This window comes from Euphorbia lathyris, chromosome 8, assembly GCF_963576675.1.
Source record: "Euphorbia lathyris chromosome 8, ddEupLath1.1, whole genome shotgun sequence".
In the NCBI taxonomy this organism is placed as follows: Eukaryota; Viridiplantae; Streptophyta; class Magnoliopsida; order Malpighiales; family Euphorbiaceae; genus Euphorbia; species Euphorbia lathyris.
In genome coordinates, this window is record NC_088917.1 from 15366846 (window position 1) to 15384762 (window position 17917).

Genomic DNA, 17917 nt, shown 5'->3' on the forward strand with positions numbered 1-17917 from the left:
CAGTGATGTGTGTGGTTCGAAAACGTTTTCGCTAACGTAACACATGCAATGTAAAACATATAAAAGTGAAAGACACGTAACGAGTAGGAGGAAACATACCTGACCTTTGCGCTGCGCGCTCCGGCGTTGCTCTCTGACCGCCTCAGACTCTGCTTCGGGCTGCACCTTAGTTCACGACCGCGGGGATAATGGCTAAATAGCTACCCTAGTTTATGATCGCGGGGATAATGGCTAAACAGCTACCCTATTTCAAGATTGCGGGGATAATGGCTAAATAGCTACCCTGATTTACGACTGTAGGGATAATGGCTAAATAGCTACCCTATTTTAAGATTGCGGGGATGATGGCTAAACAGCTACCCTGATTTACGACTGCGGGGATAATGGCTAAATAGCTACCCTATTTTAAGATTGCGGGGATGATGGCTAAACAGCTACCCCATTTCAAGATTGCAGGGATAATGGCTAAACAGCTACCCTATTTCAAGATCACGGGGATAATGGCTAAACAGCTACCCCATTTCAAGATTGCGGGGATAATGGCTAAACAGCTACCCTATTTCAAGATCACGGGGATAATGGCTAAACAGCTACCCTATTTCAAGATCACGGGGATAATGGCTAAACAGCTACCATAGTCTACGATCTTAGGTAAATATGACTCAAAAGCAACTCCGGTTTGTGACCACGAGTCAGATGGCTCAAAAGCAACTCCGATCTGCGACCGTGAGTCAGATGGCTCAAAAGCAACTCCGGTCTGCGACCGTGAGTCAGATGGCTCAAAAGCAACTCCGGTCTGCGACCGTGAGTCAGATGGCTCAAAAGCAACTCCGGTCTGCGACCGTGAGTCAGATGGCTCAAAAGCAACTCCGGTCTGCGACCGAGAGTCAAATGGCTCAAAAGCAACTCCGGTCTGCGACCGTGAGTCAAATGGCTAAAAAGCAACTTCGGTCTGCGACCGTGAGTCAAATGGCAAAAAAAGCGGGTTCTGTTTCTGGATTTTCTTACCACACTGTTGTCTGTATTTTCTCACTGGAGCTATCATCTCGACGATCCGATGGGCACACGTCTGAGTCCGAAATGAAATAGACTACTGATTGTTTTTCTGTTGACTGTCGTCTGTATTTCGACTGGTGTCACTGTTCTGTAAAAATTAGCTGTTGCCTGGAATTGATGTTTTGACAATGTTAGTCACTGTCTGGGAGAAATGCAGGCTGAAACGGACTGCAAATCGGAGGTCTGTGCACCTGGTAATTAATTATTTACTTTTTACCTTTATGTCAAATCGTACTTTTTTCACTATTTACGGAAATACCATTCCCTTTTCCTATATAAGGTGGTGGGGTTTCATTTCAACCCCACACCTTCTCTCTCCTCTTTCTCTCACTAGACTTCAATTTGGATTATTCTCGGGATGGATTTAGACGAATGGGATGGCACCAGAGGCATGGACGAGGTTTACGTAAACCTGGATAGAGTGGATACCTTCCACGACCCACTTGAGCAGGACACGCTGCAACGAGGTAAGTGGTTTCTCACTTTTATTTGATTTGAACTCTAGGCTTTAGCACTTCTATACGAACATGATTTGCATGCTAACTCTTAGACTGCCTTAGAGGACTTTAGCTAGAAAACGTGAATTCCTTTATTTACACGTAACACCTGTTTATTTTTGTAAGAATGCGCGCTATATGCATGTGAATAGTACACTACGAATTTATGCATGTTTAACAGTAAAAACGATGTGAATAGTAAAAACGTGAATAGTGCAGGTGAATAGTAAAAACGTGAATAGTGCACGTGAATAGTAAAAACTTAGCTAATGCACGTGAATAGTGACAACATGAATAGTAAAAACTTAGCTAATGCACGTGAATAGTAGATGTGAATAGTGACAACGTGAATAGTAAAAACTTAGCTAATGCACGTGAATAGTAAAAACGTGAATAGTGTACGTGAATAGTAAAAACTTACCTAATGCCCGTTAACGTACGTGATTAGTAAAACCTAATCTACGCTCCTTGTCGCCGCAGACGAGAGTGGATCAAAGAATTGACTCAACCTTACGTGAAGGACCCTACATGAGAGATTTTTTTATAGAAAATTGGTCCTAACTGACCGGATGTCTCTAGGTTAGATAATGAAAGAATACATGTTCTTGACGCGTTCTTATCAAATGCATGCTTTAGGAGCCGTATTTAAATTTTCTTGTCTTGTTCTTTTTAGTTCATTGAGATTTCGGGGACCACCGCCGAGATTCTCTCATGGTATGATAGGCTAGGTGCCGCGGCGAGAGCCCGTGTGCAGGAGTTGGGCTTCGGATCCTTTATTGCAGCGCTGCCCCGCACCAACGGGGTATGTGATCCTTTTGGCCTACGGGCCTTATGCGAGCGGTGGGTTGACTCGACCCACACCTTCCACCTTTCCTTTGGGGAGATGACCATCTCGCCTCGAGATTTTTCACTGTTGACAGGATTGCGAGGGAGCAACACTCCCGTCCCTTTCCACTTTGGTATGATGCGACCACGGGTCGACCCTGCTAGGCTTGCTACCTTGATTGGACCGGGAGTTCGTCTATGCGCCAAGTCTACTCCGGCGAAGTTTGTCTCTACCGCGAGCCTCTTGAGTAGACGTGATTTCTACGAGACTGACGCTACCGACCTGGCGGTTCGTAGTTTCTTAGTATATGCTCTGAGTGAGACGATTTTCCGCACGAAGGGCGGGAAGGTACACGCAGGTCTCATTCAGGCACTTAGCGATATGGATGCAGCGGCTTCTTATGATTGGGCAGGGGCAGGCTTAGCCTTTCTTTACAAGTTCTTGGATCTGACTTGCCAGAAGCGCAAGGACTTCGGCGGTTATACCTTTGCCCTGCTGGTACGTGACGCCTTCTTGACTTATCCGTCTTATCTTTTTCGCATTTTTCACACTCCTAGTCCTTGTTTTTACCGCAGGTGTGGGCATACGAGAGACATATCCTTCCTAGCCGGTCTCGACCTCGACCGAGAGTGCCGAGGCCGCCATTTATGACTCGATGGAGGGACTTCGACTTGAGCGCTGAGAGGAGTCAGACAGTGTCGTGGCTTCTGGATCGGATCGACTCGCTGACCCTGAGTCAGGTAGATTTTGCCCCATCGTGCCAGATTTTGGTTTGAGCCTTTCTGACTTTCTCTTTGTGTATTTTGCTTTAGATTCAGTTCAGGTGGGATGACCTCGACTTCGGCCCTGAGTATGCATACGTGTCAATGATCCAGGAGCAGCAGTGTGTGCTCACCGGCCCCTGCGTGCGGGCGTGGTATCTAGGGGATCGAGGCATTACCGGGGTTAGAGACGCTCATTGGACGCCGGGTGAGATCCCCATCTCTATGTTCGCGGTACGGACCCTGCCTTTATCGGTCATTCGTCGGGACTTGACCCGTAGGTATGTTGGTAGAGCGGTGTGGATTCACGCCGGGGGCCGCGAGCCTTACTTGTCTACTTTACTGAGCGCGAGGGATGCCCCGGCGACAGCGATGGAGGTAGATCCGGTGACGGACGTGTTTTCGAGAGAGGCGGTCGAGGCCGTCTTTGGTCAGGCGGAGGTTCCAGTAAGTGATTCCGTTCTCTTTTCATTTTATTCGTGATATGTTCGGAGGTTTTATTGTGTTTTTTTTTTTTTTTTTTTTGCAGGAGGGATCTTGGAGGAGTGCCCACTTATCTGATTTTTTTGATGGCACTCAGACTCAGACACCAGCGCGCGAGCAGCCCTACTTCATCGGTGAGTCCTCCAGCGCAGCCCGACCGGAGAGATCGTCCATAGGCGTGCCTATACCAGGCTACGGGAGGGATTATGCTACGATCCGCTATAACGAGTCTGGGACACCTTATGCGGGATTCGAGGCGGCCCCTCCTATCTTCTCCTCGAGGGTCCCGTTTGATCCCTCGGACGCTTCACTGACCACTAGGGAGACCTGTACAGACTACGTGGATCTATCCAGCTTCCTACGAGATTGCCTCAGCTTGCGCTGCACCGACCACCTGGTATGTATTATTACTGTACTTTAGTGTAGTGAAATGTATGCATGTATGTATGATTTATGTTTTTGCCTATGCTGCCTCTTATCTGTTTTTTTTTCTTTTTTTTTTGTAGAGTGATCTTCATGCCCATGAGCGGAGACAGAGTGAGCTAGTGCGGGAAGCTGATGCCCGAGTTGGTCATGTGTATCAAGAGAGGAACGACCACTGGTCGGGGATGATGCGATGGGAGACTGAGGGTCGCCTTGCCATCAAGGAGAGGGCGCGTGATGAGTCGATCAGACGCCTTGCTGCAGAGGAGAGAGCACGAGCTGCTGATGAGAGAGCACGGGTTTCTGATGAGAGAGCACGAGCTTCTGATGAGAGAGCGCGTGCTGCCGAGGAGACACTATCTGCGGAGCGGGCATCTCACCTGAGAGATTTTGAGAACTATTGGGACTTCCCTCCGTATTAGGCTCGTAGCTTTCATTGTTGCTTTGTAGCTTTTATTAGGGTTTCTCCGATGTATAGCTGATGTATAGGGAGTGGGGTGGATAGTAGGTAGGCTTTTTGTGAAAAGTAGGATAGGAAATGTATAACTCGTGATTCATATTACCATGCATTCAGTAGATTATGATGATTCCAATCATTCTCGTCAAATATATTCATGCCTTTATTTATTTACAAACAACAGAAATACTTAGTCTCTTATACATTGTTTTTGTAATTGCTCAAGTCATAACTATTGTTACCAGGACCCGCCTTTCGGTTTTCGGATCCCGGCGATTTTTCTCCTCTCCTTTTACTATCCCGGAATTTTTAAATGAGTGCCCTTTCGGGTTTTCACCCATTGGGATTTCCCTTATTGTTGCATAGGTCGCCCTTTGCGGGTTTTCAACCTATCGGGAATTTTTCTTTATTTTTCTTTTTTCTTTTTTTTTACAAAAAGTATTTCTTAAGCCTATCCAGATTGGTAGGTTCGGAGAATTCCATGCCGTCCATTGTGGTTAACTTCACCGCTCCTTTGCTTAGCATCTTTTTTACGACGAATGGTCCTTCCCAGTTAGGCCTGAACTTCCCCCTCGGGTCGGTGTGCGTCACACGGATCTGTTTCAGCACCAAATCTCCTTCTTTGATAGGGCTGGTCTTGACTTTTTTATTGAAAGCCCGAGCCATCCTTCTTTGATATAACTGTACATGGTAAAGGGCTCCCATCCTTTTCTCATCAACTAAAGCCAACTGCTCACATCGCCTTTTCACCCATTCCGTCTCGGGGATTTCTGCTTCCACTGCGATTCTCAACGATCGCTTTTCAATCTCAATCGGCAAAACTGCTTCTGTGCCATACACCAAGGAGAATGGTGTTGCCCCAGTCGAGGTTCTGACTGTCGTGCGATAAGCCCACAACGCGAGAGGGAGGTGCTCATGCCAGTTCCGATGTGATTCTACCGTCTTTACGAGGATCCTTTTAAGGTTCTTATTAGCTGCTTCTACTGCCCCATTAGCCTATGGACGGTACGGAGAAGACCTGTGATGTTCAATGCCATATTCTCGAAAAAGATTCCTTACTTCCCCCTGAAACTGGACTCCGTTATCCGTGATCATGTGATGAGGCACTCCGAACCTGGTGATCAAGTGTTTTTCAATGAACTTTCTCATCTGCTTGGATCCCAGTTTGCTAAACGACTCTGCTTCTACCCACTTGGTGAAATAATCAATGGCGACTGCAATAAACTTATGTCCATTTGAAGCATTAGGCCTTACTTCGCCAATGATGTCAATGCCCCAAGCAGCGAATGGCCAAATAGGTGCTAGCACGTGTAATTCCATGGCCAGAAGATGACTGCAATCGCCGTGGATTTGAAAATCGTGACATTTCTTCGCATACTCGTTACAATCCCTTTCCATGGTGAGCCAATAGAAGCCTTGCCTAATAATTTTCTTAGCGAGTACTGCTCCTCCCATATGGGCTCCACAAATTCCCGAATGTACTGATTCCATCGCTTCGCGGGCTTCACCCGCATCCAAGCATCTTAGTTGTAATCCGTCAATGTGCCTTTTGTAAAGCAAGTCGTTGTGGATGACGAACTGACGAGCTAGCCTTCTAATCACAGCTTGATCCCTAGGTTCTGACTCTGCTGGATATGTTCCATTTTTCATGAAGTTCACGATATCGAAATACCACGGTTTTTCATCTGCCCTTAACAGCATTACGTCTTCGTAGCACGGTTTGTGAGATCTTCTCAATACCAATGGTTTCGAAGCAAGGTTCCGGGGGTTGTCCCAAACTGACACCAAAGTGGCCAAGGCATCCGCGGCCTGGTTCTGAGCTCGAGGAATGTGATAGAAGCGACATTCTTTGAATCTCAATGCCAACCCTCCTAGCTGATCTAGATATGGATGTAGCCTTTCTTCTCTCACTTCCCAGTTCCCTTGTGCCTGTTTGATGATCAACTTGGAGTCACCCTAAATTTCGACATATGATGCTCCCAGTGCTGCTAATGACTCCAAACCATAAATGCACGCTTCATATTCGGCCATATTATTAGTAAGAGGGAAGGATAACTTCTTCGCCATCAGGATTCTTTCTCCTTCTGGTGAGATAAGTAGTACTCCTACTCCGGCTCCACTCGAATTAACTGCTCCGTCGAAGAACATTTTCCATGGTATGACTTCGATTGCGTTCAAATGTTCATCGGGGAAATCATAGCTTACTTCTTCCTCTTCTGCATTCAGGGGTTGGTTAGCCAGAAACTCTGCCACGGCCCTTCCTTTGATAACCTTCTTCGTCACATATTCAATGTCAAACTCAGACAAAAGCAACAACCATCTGGCTAACTTCCCCGCCAAGGATGGAGTTTGGTATAGATACTTCACGGGGTCCATCCGAGAAATAATGATCACTTTATACGATTGGAAATAGTGCCGCGGTTTCTTCGTCAACCACACCACTGCCACACATGTCTTTTCGATCATGTTGTATTTGAGCTCATACTCTAGGAACTTCTTACTCAAATAATACACCGCGTGCTCCACACCGGTGTCTCCCTCTTGGGCCAACATTGCTCCAATAGATCGCTCTTCAATCGCGACATAGAGGAGAAGCGGCTTTCCCAGTTTAGGCGGTCTCAGCACTGGCGGATTAGACAAATAGTTCCTGACGCTCTCCAAAGCTTGCTGACACTTATCATTCCAAACAGCGGGTTGGTCTTTCCTTAGCAACTTAAAGATTGGCTCGCAGATTGCGGTGAGTCTCGCTATGAACCGACTGATATACTGAACCTGCCCCAGAAACCCTCTCACTTCCTTCTCATTTCTCGGCGCCGGCATCTCTTGTATAGCCTTTACTTTATCAGGATCTACCTCGATTCCCTTATTTCCGATTACATAGCCTAAGATTTTCCCCGATGAAACGCCGAAAAAGCACTTCTTCGGGTTTAACCTTAGCTTGAATTCTGCAATTCGGGCCAAAAACTTCTCGAGTGCGGCAAAATGCCCTTCTCTTGTCTCTGATTTGACCATCATGTCATCCACGTAGACTTCTACCTCCTTGTGTATCATGTCATGGAACAGGGCTGTGGCCATTCGCTGGTAGGTTGCCCCGGCATTTTTCAAACCAAATGGCATCACTCTGTAACAGTATGTTCCCCACTCTGTTGTGAACGAGGTTTTTGCTTTGTGCTTTTCGGCCATCTGAACTTGCATGTAGCCCATGAAACCATCCACATTCGTGTGTAAGACGCTTGACGCTGCTCTGTCGATCAATACATCGATATGAGGCAAGGCGAACTCATCCTTGGGGCATGCCTTGTTAAGATCTCTGTAATCCACGCACATCCTCACTTTGCCATCCTTTTTCGCAATGGGCACTACATTTGCGACCCAAAGGGGATAGTCGATCACTTCGATGAATCCTACTTCTAACTGATTCTTCACCTCCTCTCTGATTTTATCTGCCCATTCGGGTCTCATACGTCGGAGCTTCTGCTTTACGGGCCTCGCCTCGGGATATGTTGGAATACGGTGAGTTACGATTGATTGATCGATTCCAGGCATGTCTTCGTATGTCCACGCGAATACAATTTCGTATTTTTTAATTATTCTCTCAAATTCTTTTCTCTCTTCAATAGTTAATTCTTGAGCAATTTGTATAAGTTTAGGATTTTCATCCGTACCAAGATTGAAAGTTGACATTTCTATTGTATTGATTTCAAATGTAGGCATGTTATATGAATGAGAATGCATGGAATGATCATGATCAACATCAAGCAAGTAAGCAAAATCAGAATTCATTTCATTGATATCGTGGGTGATTACATCATCAGACTCGAACGAAGCAGTAATACAATTTTCATCCTCAATATCTTCGGACTTCTCATATACTCTCGAGGTACTAGGCTCAATTTCAGCTCCTGTAGCCGCTTCAATGGTAATGACCTGCTCCTCGGCATTTGAATCCAGCATCATGATCTCCTCGACAAAGCAGCTTGCCTTTCCTTTGCCCCAGTCGGCGACATCATTGAAGATTTCAAACCCTGGCAGAATCTTTCCTTCCGTGCTAGTCCACGACTCGGAGGTTCCCGAATATGGCTTTCCATGCCCTTCGCTTACAAAATGCTTCCTCAAGCCTATTTTTCCTTCTGCACTCATGTTGGATGGACTCCCCTGCTCATATCCCAAACCCCTCCGGGTTTTCTGACTTTTAAAATCCGGAAACTCCGACAACCCTTGATGGTGTGCTCCTAATCCCATTCCCGGGATGAAACCTCCTTTCATCATCTTCACCACATCGGTGGTCATGCTCGATTCGTAAATCCCGGAGACTTGGAATCCGGAGAAAAGTTGAGGCTCAATTCCCAATGCTACCACCGAGCTCAATTTCTCAGCTCTAATTGTTACTATCTCCTCCTCGAAAGGGAACTTAATCATTTGGTGGAGCGTGGAGGGTACACCTCCCAGCTTGTGGAACCAAGGGCATCCCAACAACACAGCAAAAGTTACCAGGATGTCCAACACTGTGAACTCAGTCTCTTCCTCATGCGGCCCTACTTTCAATTTGGCCTTGAAAACTCCTTCAATATGCCTACGGCTGTCATCGTATGATCTGATCACTGTTTCAGAAGCTGTCAAGTCTCCTCTCTCTACTCCCAACCTCGACAAGAGTTTCAACGGACAAACATTAATGGCCGATCCATCATCGACCATCACACAACTAGTCTTCTTCCCGTTAATTTCCGCTCGGATATACAATGGCTTGTTGTGAGCCTTCCCCTCTTCTGGGAGATCCTCGTCGGTAAATGTGATCTCAGTCCTCTTTCGGGCCATAATTGCCCCTACTAGCGCTGTCGGCTCGGTATCGATGGAAATAACCAAATTCTGCAACTCTTTCATCAGATTTTCACGATGGTACCTAGAATGGCATAAAACTTCCCAGACCGTAGACTTAGCTTGCGTCTTCTTCAACTGTTCAAGAACTTGGTCGTCGGGCTTAGGAGCCGAACCTTCTCCAATCTCAATCTCTACCATTGGTGCCTTTCCCTCGGCCACACGACCTGATCTCGTCATCACCGCAACTTCCGGCTCGTCATCTGACTCGTCCCAAATATTGATAGGGATCTTCCGATTGGCATCCTCCTCGTCCGAGGAACTTGCCCAAATGTCCACGACCATCAAATCCATGACGTGAGGAACACTCAGATTCAGGAAAAAGGGATCCGCTGATCCATACAAAGCCCAACCTATCAACTCATCATAGTCACAGAGGGACACCCGACTCATCCTCCTTGCGGCCAACGGAATAGCGCCTCGTTGTATGCACATAAGCTGCACCTTATCGCTCATTGTCTCATTACACTGCTCATAACGGTGCCTCCACCTTCTAGCATAATCCACAAAATGTTCCTCGGGGAATTGCCTAATCCTGTCCAGATCATCCAGGGATCCCGTCCATGGAATGTACATTTCATATCTCGCCACAAAGGCATTTCGGAGCGGTATCCAATGGCACATCTCTTCCTCTGACAGACCCTGATGCCACAATAAGGCTTCTCCCATCAAGGTTTCCGGAAAATGTTCATGCAACTCACACTGTGGGAATCCAGCGTTATACATATGATCACGGAATATCCTCGCATGCTCTACAGGATCCCGGTATCCACCATACCTAGGCATTGCTAACACCGCATCAGGTGTTTGGTAAGACGGGGAATCAGGAGTTTGCTCTGCTAGCATCCATACCGTATATTCCTTGATAAATCTCTTCGTCATAGCTGCCCAATCGGTCTTAACATACATTGGCAGCGACATATACCACATCAGCGGTTCACCCATCAATGAATTACAAAACAAGCTAGTGATCTCTTCCTCTTTGAAACTCAAGGCTATCATAGCCGACAAATAGAAGTGAAGGTGCTCCATAGGGTCCTTATTGCCGTTATACTTGCTCACCCTTGGCAATGGACGCTTGATGGATCCAATCTGCATTGCAAAGTGCTCCGCGGTTCTATCCTCAGCTCTCTGATACTTTTCAAGAAACAAATCCGACAACCGATCCCAATCGTGCTTGCAAGAGTCGGGCAATGAATGGAACCATTGCAAAGGCTCACCTACCAGCGAATGGTGGAACCACTGAGCAATTTCATCTACCCCGAAGGATTCAATAAACATGTCGTGCATATACTCACGCAAGTGCACTTCGGGATCCCTTCCTCCACTGAACAAACCCAAATTTGGCACGATAGTCCGAGATGCCCCTTCACCGGTCTCTTCGGCACTATCCTCGTCATATGGTGCTCCACCATCTGATCCCTCCTCCATTGGTTCTTCCTCTTGTTCCTCACCCAAGAAGGACACATACAAACCATTTCCCACATTGCTTCTTTCGACGGAGTCCAACAACTCCTCTACATCTTCCTCAAAAGATTCCATCACTACAGTTTCCATCAAACCAACTCCGATCACGCTCACCCTATGATTAGGCAATGGATTGCGCCTAACGGAAGGGTTTGCTGACGAAGGATCAGCTATCTTCTTCTCCTCAATCAAATCTTGGATTTCGTGTTTCAGCCTCTCGCAATTCTCAATCGTATGTCCATAACTGCTGTGGAACTCACAATACCCTCTAGCCTGAATCTGCGGAGTAGGTTGAGCTTTGTTATACAGGGTAAGGGCTTTCAACAACCCCTTCTTCTGCAGACGTTCAAAAACTTTCGCATAGGTCTGATCGAACTTGGCGAACCGCCTCTTTTCGATAGCATTAAGATCAACCATTTTCACTGTCGCAGATTCCGTACTCGCGCTAGGCCCTCCGGCACTATATCCAGACTTCGTCCACTTGGTATAAGCTTTCTTCGGCTCCCCATCGCCTTCGACAGTCAAGGCACAACTATACATCTGATTGAAATCTGTGAACGGCATATATCTCAACTCATTCTTAATATACGGCAACGTATTGCCAATCACCATTCGGATCTGATCTTGCTCAAGCGGCTTCTGTTTCATGACCGCGGCCTTAGCCCTCCATCTCTTCACGAAGTCTGAAAGGGATTCCCCAGTCTGCTGCTTAGTGCTCTCTAACTCTTTCAAAGTGACTTCCAACATGGTGTTAAAACTATACTGAGCGATGAATGACTTCGCTAACTCCTTCCAATCCTTCTTTGTCACCATTGGCAGCGCATGGAACCATGTGAGGGCAGCCCCCTCCAGGTAAGTGTTAAACAGCCCCAAGACTTGATCCTCGGTCAGGATCGTGTGCTTCATTACCGCAACGTACTGATTCATGTGAGCGGTGGGATCTCCAGTTCCATCGAACTTTTTCATGTCAGGGAGCCGGAATTTCAGAGGCAAAGCTGTTGCTGTCAAGCAATTCTTCAAGTTATAGAAATATTGACTCCCGGAGCTTCCTCCGCGCAAGTCCTGCACTTCCTGTGTGATGTGTTGCCTCCACTCCTCTTCCTTAGCTTTCTCCTTCTCTAACTGTTTTCGGACATAATCCTGATAATCCTCCTCATTCCCAAAGCGAGGGCCATCGTTCACCTCATTCTCAGCACGCTTACTACCACTCTTGTTGTCCTTCAGTGCTAACTCAGCTAGCTGGGCCAAGATCGCGGCCAGCTGGTCGTTGATATTGTTCACAGAATTCTCCAATTCAGCCACCTTCTCGTCGGTTGCAGACATACTGACGGAAGACTGAGTATACTCGGATGAAGAAGATTCAGAAGCCACAACTACTGATTCGGGACTGTCTACTCGCAACTGATCAAACTGTCTGACAAGCCGATCACTCTCGCAAAACCACAACCGCTTAATGATGACGTCTGCGCGAACGGTATCCATTAGTATGTATGCATGGTTTTATATGCATGATTCGTGGTGTGTGCGTTTATTTATTTACGATTATAAGATAAGAAGAACAAACGTTAGTTCTATTTACACGTATCACAACATCTCTCTTCCACCCTTATTCCTCCACACACTCGTTGGTCCAGGTCTCTTTCCTAGGATTTTGGGTTTGGGGCTCACATTGCGGTCTAGGGGACGCGTGATGCCGTCGATTATTGCGAGAAAGTAAATCATTCATCAGACAATACAGTTCGTTTTGACGTATCCATATTCAGTGACTAAGAAATCGACCAAGTTGGATTGTCCTTTCGGAATAACTCGTCTTTTGTCCTTTCGCGAGATGCGTTAATTCGGGTTTTGACTCCCTTTGAGCGAATCTCGGTTTTTAGACGTGGTTCGAGTTATTCTTCTAGTCCAATCGTTCGTTATTATCAATGACTCGTTCCCTTTTATTCGCGTGGGTTCATGTCTCGATTTTTGGATTACAACGGGATCTTTTGGATCTATCGAGAGACGTAACCACGTGTTTATTTAGTGACAGAATCACTTTTGGATTTTATTTTAGGGAACGGATTCATTGCGTAACGTGTTTGTTTTTAGCGTTGAGATTCCGTTTGCTCATTTTGCTATATGAAAAGACGACGAGTCTTATTTTAGCGCACGATAATCTTTCGGCTAATTACAACTCTTTGTTCCTCCCAATCCACGGGATATATCATCTCAGTGTGGTTATAGAAAATCAACGTTTCGTTGAATCGCATGTTTATTCGAAGCGAGGATATCACCGTTTTCCTTCCTTTAAGCGCGAATTTAAGCAAACACGTATATCGGGCCATATTTTTGCAGTTTTGGTAACGGTCGAAATGATCGAGTCGTTAGTCAAAACCCGCAGTCTCGTCCATATGGCGCAATTATATGGTTTGGCTTAATTCGGCTTCGAGATTTTAAACGGGGTATACTCTCGTCCGAGGCACGTATTCAACGATATTGGTTTATTTTCTTTAACTACTCGCGGGATTTAACATATATCGTAGATTCAGAATGATTTTGGTCGTTTAGTTCATTTTTTTCTTCTTTATTTTCTTAGTCATCTGTACGGACACATCCATTTCTCTTAAGAATGACACGAGGCATAACGTAAAAGCTCGTCTTTCATTTGAAAGGGACGGGCTACTTATGCGAAACTTTTCACGTTACAACAAGGTCGTTCGAAACAGAAATGTTCTTCGTTTTCGTTTCGTCATGATCTCGTTTTATCCTAACTTATTTAAAGAATGTGAATAACGGCTACCGTTAATATAGTCTTTTGTATCGAAATGTAACTATCCTTAACACCGAACTGATTCATACTAATACGTGCTTACGTCATAACGTATTTCCTGAACACGTGCCTTCGTCGGGACACCGAAAGGGACAAGGCGGGTCGCACATGTTCATTCATATGAGATGACTAAGTCGTCTTTAGTTCAAATCGTTTCGATGTTTTAGGGTAATTAGTATGTCGATTCATGAGTATATATTAACGCATCGTCTCATTTTCTTTACATAATTTAGGATTAGACACGTATCATGGCGGTTTGAAAACACGAACTGATTCATTTATCACATCAAAAATAGTAACGGGTAATCCTATGGAAACTTCTAAGGCTACTATATGCTGACACGGCTAACCGCGGGACCTCACAGGACCGCACAGATTCGCCCCTAACGAATGGATGGGGACCCTCTGGCGCCTTACTGTAAGGGGGAACTTACGCTAGCCTCTTTCGAGCGACGAATGGACTCTCGCTAGAGGTTTCACGGAAATTACCCAAAGGGTTTGCAATAATGCTCGTGAATGCATACGAAAAGAAGTAAAACGATCCGTCCCCGTTAAGGGCTTAGTGCATGCCTTCCGGAATCAAATTTCTCGCTTCCCCAGCAGAGTCGCCACTTGTTAGACGAGGTGCCGCGGCCTAATCTCCCGGGGCGACGTAAGCGGTGATTGGCGCCGAAAGCAACCAATCGCGGAATCAAGCTGCTCGGCAGGACCGGAGCTCGGAGATATGGAAGAGTCGCCACCCACGAATGGGTTCGGGAAACTTAGGTACGAGCCGAGAAGGCTAGCTCCTTTCCAGAGAAAGGCTACTAGGCACCCCGACATCGCCCGGTTATGAACCACCGGCCTCCTACTCAGCATGTTAGGCGATAACGGACTAATCGTATACTTTTTTAAGTTTAAAATTCATTTGAAACCCTTTTCTTTCTCTTTTTGGAAACCATTTTGAGCATATGATATCGAAAAGCCACATCAGTAAAGAATCACCCATTTATGTTTATACATACACAGAGAGGGGGAAGAAAGAAGTGATTTATTTACAACCGTATTTAAATGTTATGTTGTGTGTCTATTCTACATTAACTTATTTCCCCAAAACGATGTTTATTACATGGTTCGCACCTTAATCGCCGTTGGAACGATTTAGGTGCGTTTTAAAACCCCGTTTGATGAAGCTTACCCGAATCGCCGTTGGAACGACTCGAGTAATTGAAAACGTTAAAGTAAAAGCCTTTTAATAAGAAAACGTGGTTAAACATACAAGTCAATTTTATTTTGTACAAATTCATTAAGAAAGCGATTCAAAATCTCCATTATTAACAAAGAAAACGATTTTGATTACAATGTTCGCTTAATCCGTCGTTGGAACGGACTAAGGTTTTAAAACGTGGTGTTTTGAAGACGATTTGAAATATCAACCAAAATGACTCTATTTATCTACATTAGAGATCTAAGAAAGCTCATTAGCTTAAATAATTTAATTGAAAACTCTCTTTTTGTGACTTATTTTCCCCACTTATTTAATGGACTCTCTAACTATTATAATTACATCAATAAACGCACTTAGGCCCAAAAATTAATTTTTCCAAGTGAAGCCCATTTGAAACATGGACTTATAAATGACCAAAAGAAATAAAGAAAATAATATAGATATATATTTACACATTTTAGCCCAAAAGACATAAAATAAGAGTAAAAGAAAATATACTATCTAATACATATATGAGAAAGAATAATGAAAATAATACATTTATACTTTAAACATAAGAAAATAGTGAATGAAATTCATAAATAAGAAAATAGCATTTATCACTCAAAATAATTTTATTTAACAATAATTAAGATAACCCAAATATACCCCAAAACTATATATATACATAACTAATATAATCCTAATGTCAAAAAGACTATATGTTCATCCCCCAATATCTACTAATTATCTCCAAAAATTCCCAAGTAAATAACATTTAAAATAGAATTTAATGTAATTTAAATGAATAATAATAAAAAGAAAGTAACATGTACATATACAAAAAATTAGAATAAAAATGGAATACCAATCTCCTAAAATAATTATGTATGTTAAAGTTTTAAAACAATTTGAAAAGAATATATTACATAATTATATATATATACTAAGGATTAAAAGTCTAAAAGTTAAGAAAAAGGGACCGAAATGGCATTTTTTACATTTTGGCAGATTTACAAACGGAAAATCCGTCGGTAAACAGCATTTAGTGACAGACTTGGCAAATTACAGCAGCACTCCAATATTTTCCAGATTTATTCAAAAGCTTTAAATTAAATCTAATTCAATCGTTTTGGACTTCCGAACTACCAAAGATGGATCATAGTCGAACACGGAAGTTCCTAAAACGATGTTTTTATTTTAAAACGTTATTTGGAAACCTCTTTTAAATAAAAAACTTATAATTACAACATTTTCGATACCCGAACTACCTTTTTATCGGATCAAGGTTCGTATTGGGATATCCAAAACGAGGTTTTTTTATTTTAAAACAAAACCGAATTTTATTTAACACGAAACGAAAACTAAATAAATACGCTAACTAAATAAAACGTGACAAAATAAATAAATGAATAAAGGAATAAAAACTATAGCATAAAAGAAAATAAATAGAAGGAGAGAAATAAATAAAATAAAATAAAGAGTCTAGTTCTCGGATAATACCTTTGATTCGGTATCTGACAGTCGAAGCCGATTGATTCCACGAACCGCGAACTCCCGATTTTAATAAAAATTTAGTAAAAATTGAACTTAGGAAATTTGGAATTTTTGAGAAAAAAAATATTTTTCTCAAAAAAATCCACTCTCTCTCTCTCTAAAAATGTTTAGAGTGAGAAAGTTTTCCTCCAAAAGCCTCCTCTTTTCACCTTGGGATCCGTGCCCTTATATAGGGAAACGGATCCCGGAACAATGGGCGACGCCAAAAAAAAATTGGGCGTCGCCCATTGTGGTTGGGCGGCCGCCCAACCTAGTGTTGGGCTACCGCCCAACCTTGTTGGGCGATCGCCCAACGCGAGGTTGGGCGCCCGCGCCCAACCCTCGTCGGGCGTCCGCCCGACGCGTTGGGCGTTCGCCCGACGTGGTTGGGTGCCCGCCCGGCGACCCTCGGGGCGTGCCCCGCACCGTCGGACGCGTGCACTCCGTGGCCACCGAGCGCGCGTTCCGCGCAGCTAGACGTTCGCACGTCGCGGCCGCCGAACGCGCGCCCCGCGTCGCCAGGCACGTGTGCTCAACGGCCCACGAGGGCGCGCACCGCCAGCGGTCCCAGGCATTGCTCGGGCGTCGAGAGCGTGCCACTCGCGGTGCGTCCGACGGACACCGCGCGCACGTCTCGAGCCCTCAAGCGGGCGTTCGACCATCGTCATCCGCGTGCGGGATGCCGTTGCGTGCCCGCGCCGTGCCGTTAATTTTCCTCAGCTTATTATTCTTTATATATTTTTCAAAACTTCCGGAATCAATCGCTTCGACCGTCTTATTTCAGGTTTTCATCACAGGTCCTCCGACTCGGTGTCTACAGCGAGACGTTCATTTTACTTGTACAGGCCGAGTCAACTTAAAATAGATAGGTTGAGTGAAATCTGTATTTCAAGTCTTAAGCTATCACCTTGCAAGGATTTAGAGTTGAGTCTTCCACAAGCGATCCATGGACATATCTCCCATTTATCGGGAGTGATAAATGCTCAATCCAATATATAACGATCCCGTAATCACTTCCTGTGATACCCAACGTCTACTGTTCACACCCCAGAGTCATCTCTGTTAAGGATCGTGTTACACCAGAGTCAAAGCGTCACATTCCGTAACCCAGAATACCAATTAACATTCCTTTGAGTCTGAAGATTATTTACACCTATTAATACCAATGAGATGAACAGGTGACAAGGATGAATCTACCCATCCTGTTATCTCAAGTCGGGTCCCCAATCCTAATGAACTACTTTTCATCGGATCCATGTAACTGTCCAGATATCTGTATATATGAAGCTTGTGAGATCAGCTTTCTGTCAGATAGAAGACATTGTTACATGCAAGTCTCAACTGTGATATATCAATCGTAAACATATCACTTGACTTGGGGTGGTTTTAAGTTTATTAGTTTATTATAAAGTTTTGTCTCACTTCATGTTTGTATGAACACTTTATAATCACTTTAAAACAAACTTACGGATTTCCTTTTATTAGACTTTATTTAGTGCTTAAAAGGGATTGCCTTTATATAGTTATAAAACATATATCTC